The 6,912-nt window shown below is 51.7% G+C and overlaps 1 long non-coding RNA gene across 1 annotated transcript; it reads left to right on the top strand.

Moving 5' to 3' along the window:
• The first annotated feature begins 5,476 nt into the window (after positions 1-5,476).
• LOC138068877 (uncharacterized) lies at positions 5,477-6,912 on the top strand. Its single transcript, XR_011143721.1, has 3 exons — positions 5,477-5,642; positions 6,322-6,491; positions 6,584-6,912. It is a non-coding gene; the product is annotated as an uncharacterized lncRNA (long non-coding RNA).

Here is a 6,912-nt window from a genome sequence, read left to right as displayed (position 1 = left end):
TATTATTTCTCTAATTTTTTTCTACTTGAAAGTCACGATACAATTTCTCCCTGCAAAACAACAAAAGGAAGACAAATGGTGCTTGCCTGTTTGGGGGATCCTGTAGATGTTTTAGGGAAAGAGGGTCTGCAGCAAGTGTAGAATGCATCAAAATACACCCACAGGAAATTATGGAATTTTTGTGCATTTCTGTATAGTCTTATTTCTGAGCCAGCTAAGAGCGAGCCAGGGGAAGAACCAGTGCGTAGAATATGCTCAAGAACAAAAAGAAAGGCTCATCGGGCAATATGAAGGTCTTTTAACAAATTATATAATTTTGCATTGGATCAAACTCTTTCTTCCAAGCGTTATGAGTAGCCGGTGTCCCTCCTACCTCCTGGGCCGCAGCACGGACCCCCGAGAAGACTGACAGTTCGGATGCTGGAGGCTGGGGCCACCCGAACCAAAGCCCCAGCAACTGCCCTTAGCAGAGCCTGCGACAAAAGGGGATTGCACTGAGTTGTATTAACATTTCTGTGGCCTCCAAACACATGCGTGGCGAGCGTATCGCTGCTCAGTGGACGCGCAGTGGTTCGCGCACGGTGTAAGTGCATTGTGAGTCCGAGTCCTCGGCCCCCGCGCTGCCTCTGGCACCCCCCTGCTGCCTGCCATGGATAAATCGCGTCTCCTCTCTTCTCCTCTCACCTGCTGTGGAGGCGCCTCTCCAGGTGAAAGGCTGGCTTGAATTTGGTCTGCACCCAAACGGTGATCCCCAAAGAGGGCAAAGAAAAGGAGATGGACTCTTCTGAAATCAGACTAACAGCACGTCCTCGCTGCAGACTTAGCCTGGGCTCAGATTCAGCTCTGCATCCTTCTCCTATCCACGGAGAACGGCTTTTCACCCAAAGCTGCTTGACCTTTACACCCATTTTAGCCTGCCCTCACAGAAATGTGGACACGAGCTGGGCCCTTGTTTTTCCCCCAGCAGGTAGCACCCCTCATTCTGACACAAACCTAAACCATACAGCTGCTCGCAGCCCTTCGGTGCCTGCCTGCAGTCTGCCTTCCCCGCTCCCTCCCCTCTGGCCTCTTCCCTTCACCCAAGGCCGAGGCAACGTTCACGGAGGTGCTCAGGTAGCGTGCGAAGAGCCAAGCAATATACGCCCTCGGCGTACTGGTGACATGGGGGCTGCGCAGAGCCACTTCCCCAGGCCCAGCTCCCCAGGGCGGCTTCTCCCACCTGCGCCTGTCCGCTGGTCACTGAAGATGACTTAGGGGTGAAGACCTACACCTGGCATCATCACAAGGATTTCTGGTGTCCCACTGAACTTGTCCAGGACCATGCAAGAGCTTGTTTCTAACAACAAGAACTTATTTCTAACAACATCCAGGTACATCTAACCTTCGCTTTGAGAGCTTGAGGTGTCCTGATTTGTCTAGTGAGCAGTGATTTTCCATTCTGAGTTTAATTGCTTCTTTTGCGACACGTATTGTTAGGTCCCAGCTTCTTGCCTGTTGATCTTCTCCTTGCAGTGTTTCTTTCCCACTGTGCATTTAATTATGGCCGTGAGAGTCCGTTGGCAAAACTGCAACCAATTTAAAAGATTAACGAATCTCACGCTCTACCTTTCTTCCCCCCCCCCCAAATTAGAAAGCCCACTCTGTAGTTTCCAGCACACGTCTATCATTACACATGCCTGGGTCTCAGGTAAATTAGCAACCTGATTCTTTTCCCTGCTGTCACTTAAAAGAAAAGGGCTTCTTATTTGCCATCCAAGGAAAAGTACAGTAAACCTAGAACTAGATAAAAGGGAAGTAATCAAATATATTTAACTGTACTCAGCCAAATCCCATTATTTGGATAGATGTTAGTTTGGGCATTTAAAGAATTAGGATAGCCCTGTCTTTATTAGGAAGTAGTGCGGTTTTTTTTGAAAGGCTCAATTTCTGAGCTCGTGTGCTTCCACTTGCTTGGAATAAGTTCAGTTTTTTATATATATATGTGTGTATGCATACACGTATGTGTATAAATATATATGTGGCTATGTATGTATAAATTTCCGTGGTGAGTTCAGCAGATATTCAGGAAAAAAACATTACATGTCCCTGCTTCTCCACTGAGCCCATGCATTCGGAGTGGATGCAGCATCCCTCTGTTTTTCTTCTGTAGACGGGAAATGCCTCCTCGGAACAGGAGGTCCCCCACCTTGTCCTTGCCACTTCTCTCTGAAGGAAATGAGAAAAATCATTTGAAATCAGTCACCTCCTATGTAGCCGAGGGCACAGCTCCCAGCCGTTGTGGAGAACACCAGATCGTGAAATTTAGGGGAAACATGGGGGGAACGGAGCACCCACGGCAGGAGCACACTGGGAGCGTAACGGCGGCGCGGGAGAGCCCACGGGCAGCGTCCAGCTGGTGCCCGGCCCATGGGAGCAGGGATATCACGCTGATCATGCTGGGACACGGGACGCTCCCTCCGCAGCTGGCCTTGCGCAGAGGGGAGAATGCGCCACCTCCAGACGGCTGGAGCACCATCCTCTTCAGCAATGCCAAACGCACAGCGTACATAGACCAAGACTAACCGAATTGGGAAATACAGCAAAATCACCTCCGCGCCCTCCTTCACAGCACCGAGTCCCCTTTCAGTTCTCCCCACACAATCAGTGCAGGCGAATCCAGAGTTTGCTGTGGAACCGTTGGACTAAGATGTCCCAGCACGAGCCCTGGGCGGAAATGCAGACGTGCAGATTGCAGCCGAGCCGCCTCCAGCGCCGGCGGGCAGCTGCTCTCAGCCCGGCTTTGTGTGCAGAAGACCCTGGTGCCTGTGCTGACCAGGCAGCTCAGAAACCCTGGCCTTGCAGGACACCCCATACGGGTCAGAGGATGAGCTAGCTGGATGTAAATGGGCACAAAAAAAAGAGACATGTTCCGGTTCAAGACTCCAGTTTTGCTCTGCTCACAAGAAACATTACAGCTCAATATTGTTTTACGGCTTGACGGGGAGAAGGAGGGAGACAAGAGTCCCCATGTTGGTTTTCTACATGCCTGCGTCGAATTACCCTCCCCTCTGCTGGGCTGCTTCTGAAATAACAGATCTTACTGTAACCAAATATTGCCACGCAGGAAAGCCATTTTGCAACCAGCAAGGAGGCTTCTTCCTTCTCAGCGGCAGCTGAAAAGGCCCTTTGTTCTCTGGCTGAACACCTGGAGAGTCGGACCGGCGGTGGCCTCTGCGGCCGGCACTTGGAGCAGCTACGCCGAGCCCCGGTGGCATTGACGGCTGTGCCCAGGGTCCGCTGAGAGAGCTGCCTGACGGCGCCCCAGCTTTCAGCTGGCTCCCTGTTCCATAGGCACTAAGGAAACTGGCCCAGTCTGGGCTTTCTTTCTTTTCCCATCCTAAAATGAATGGCCTGCACTCATTTGACACCTTGCGATGTCTCTGTGGATGCAGGGATGAGGGAGACCCATCCTTGGGAATCGTGGTGCCTTTCTGGAGAAACTCACGCTGGCCCCGGCCCGGTTCGCTGCTCTGTCCACGCCATCGGCAAAGCTCCTGTTCACTTTTGTGAAAAGATAGTGAGGCCCAGGTCTGCCCAAAACCCGAGGAAAGCAAAATCACCCTACCTAGCGGGTAAGTGCCCAGGGGCAGGGGTTCTCTCTTCATATAAGTTGCATACCTGCAGAACTGCACTCAATAAACCGTTGCTGCCAGGCAAACCAGCTTCAAAACCCAAAAAGTTTTCATTCTTTCTGTTCATTTTATATGATTAACAACAACAACAACAACAAACTGCATGGAAGGGAAGAGAAGGGAACGTGGAGAAGCGGGAAACGGGCTGTCAGGCACAGGTCTGCTGGGGTAACGTGGAGAGTTGCGTACACTCCCTGGTTGCGTGCGGCAAGAGTCTGTGATGATTTTAGCAGTGACCTCAGTGGAAACTGGAGCTGCAACTTATGAGTTATTTAGCAGGTCCAGGCCTACAGGCCTTTCTCTGTGAATTGGTTTTCCATTAAAATCGCCGGCTGAAAGGCCCACATCTCAAAAAAAAAAAAAAGCAATACTTAATTCTTCCTTTCCTGAGCACCCAGATCAAATATTGAATCCTCCGAGGGCGTCCTATGGTGGGGGATTTCAGCAATGCCTCGTCACAGGATGCTCGGCTCTCTGAAGTATTGGCTCCGGCATATTTCTGCCAGATACTGAGGGCAGATTGCACAATTTGAGAATGGACAGACCAGAACTAAAGCTTTGCTGTCTGCAACAGCAGTTCAGGGTTCAAGTCACTAGTTTGTCCAGGCAAGGTGGCATCACCGTCATTTTCTTTTGGACTGGCTGGACAAACAGCAGCAAACAGCAAACGTTGCCAAAGGTTCAGACGAGACCTTTGAGGACGAGTACTGAACCCCTGAGAGGTTCAGATAGACCGACAAAGTAAAATCCTGCAAAAGTTTTGCCTGGGATAAGCCATGCTTTCTATGTTCACATCCTGGCAGTTTGTAGAGTACAGGCCACTTGAGATCTTGGTCTCTGTCCAGACACCACTACCAGTTCTCCCATGACTTTATGCCTCTTTCTAATATTCCTCCCTTTCTTGTTCTTGAAGGGAAAATTTCCAGGTTTGCTCCTTTTAACTGTGTTCATGGTAGCAGTCTTGACAGCAGGACTTAGTGTCTATTTAGTGTCGTTGCAAGGAAAAGGGAGAAACTTCTCGGTTACATAAAAGTTTGTATCAAAATTCAAGAATCCAGATTAATTATAGGAGACTTGCTTGTATCATTCAATTTGCTTGAATAGCTTTAAAGATTAAGCAGATCCAAGGCCTAACAGAACCAGGGCCAGTAAGACAATAGCTGAGATTTTTCCTTTGAAACAAAATATACAGGTGGTTTCTGTGAGTTTCTGTGTCTATCTGCCGGGCTTTTTTATTTTTATGTCGTATCCAATATCACAGAAGCTGGCAGTAGAAATCATATAGCAATTTGTGAAAGCTTCTTGCTTGTTCTAGATATCATATACAGTCTGTTCCACACCAGCAAAGACAAAACCAATGCCTTTACCCCCTGAGTTTTCATTCAAAGGATAATGATCTCTGGTAACAAAATATTTGGCAGTAGCATTATTTAAAATGCACAGAGGAAATGTTTGTCCCTAATTCAAGGGACTGTGGTCACACAGTCCCTATTCACTTGGTATTTACCAACGAGTGCCAAAGGCTAATCTGCAAAAGCCCAAGAATAGAGTTAAGTTTATCGCACTCCATCCTCAACTCATCCCATTGTGAGGGACAAAAAGGTAATTGTTGAATTTCTTTGCTGTCAGAGAACTTACAAGCTCCGACTTACACCCAGCAGTTTGTAGTGGCTCCGCCGGTAAATATCTAATTAGGTGGTTGGGGTGTTTGTTCTTTAGCCACCTATCTGTGTGTTTTAAAATCCCCTTGCATTAAACAACTTCTCCAGTTTTCCGAATTTCTCACACGCGCCGGAAAGGGAAATAAGACAAACGGCGGAGAGGCGATTTCGGGCGTGGGAACGGGAGTCAGAGACGGGGACTTGCAAAGGCTAAAGGCAAAATCCTCCCCGAAATCCGCCTGGAACCCCCCGGGACCCGCAGCCGCGACCCGCGGGGGCCACAGGCGGCCTCGGGGCGGGGAAGGAGGGGGTAGGAACCGGGCGGCGGGGCAGGACCGAGGGGCCGGCCGGCCGCTGCCGCGCCGGGGGCCGCCGCTCCGCGCCGCTCCGCGCCGCTACCCCGCGGCTCGCCAGCCGGCAGCGCCCGCCGCCGGCCCGGGGGAAGCTGCCTCCGGGCGAGCGGCTCGCCGTGCGGCCGGCCCCGCGATGCGGGGCTGTGCGGCGGCCAGGGAGCCGCGCCGGGGGCTCCTGCCCGGGCTCTCCGACCCCTTCTGCCTCGTTAGGGAAGTGTTGGAAAGTTGCTGAAGTGCGAAATGAGCCTGCGAAACCTCGTTGTCCTCATTAAACTCTGACAAGGAGGGTGACAAGAAGCAGCGGAGGGGAAACAATGCGGGCAGTGTTGGGGAGAGCCCCGCGCCGGGACAGCCTTTGTCCCCGCCAACAAAAGCTCTTGTTTGCATGTGTTAAAGTCCATTAAACCGCGGCAGCCCCAGGTGCAAACGCCAGCGCCGAGCGGCCGCGCCACCTTCCGCGGCCGCGCTGGGCCCGGGCGCGCCGCCGACGGGGCACGGCCTCGCGGGCTGCGCACGCCGGGTCCCTAATGAGCGCCGGGCAGGCTCTTCATTAACAGGCGGGCAGTGCAAGCATTTAAACCTGTTTTTTTTTTTTCTCTCTCTCTCTCTCTCTTTTTTTTTTTTTTGGGCCCCCAGATTCGTCTGTTCCCCCCCGCCCGGGACACAATGTCGCCTATTGTCCTCGCCCCCTCGCAGGAGGGGACCCGGCAGCACCGCGCAGCCCGGGGTCGTGCATGCGGAGCCGCTGCGCAAGGGCCCGGCCGACAAGTGCCTGGCTTGGATTTGTTTTGCTGCCGCACATTAAGGTACGCGGGGACGTTGCGAACTCGAGAAATCGTTATAAAAATAGCCGCCGGGTGAGGAGGAGAGCAGTTTTGCTAACTTGCGGTTCAAACAGGAGACAGCGCAATTCCGCCGGAAAGCTGCACCGAAGAGAGAGGGACCGCGCAAAGGCTCACGGCAAAAAAAGCCTCGCACAGGGCGAAGCTTAGAAACACAGCCTCGCCGCAGTGTTAGCATGTCATCTGACTGGCACGGCGCTTTGCCCGAAAAAAAGTAATTCCAGGTTCTGTCGCAACAAGTCTGCGCGCATCATTTTATCCCCAGTGGGTCTGCCTGGGATCAGCCCCACGGCTATTTTAAAATGTGCTGTTAATAACAATTCATTACAGTTGATAGCACTGGGAGACTTGCCTTTTATTTTGCAATTACACATAAAGGCTCTGA

This window comes from Struthio camelus, chromosome 12, assembly GCF_040807025.1.
Source record: "Struthio camelus isolate bStrCam1 chromosome 12, bStrCam1.hap1, whole genome shotgun sequence".
Lineage (NCBI taxonomy): Eukaryota > Metazoa > Chordata > Aves > Struthioniformes > Struthionidae > Struthio > Struthio camelus.
This window is presented reverse-complemented; position numbering and strand designations above follow the sequence as displayed.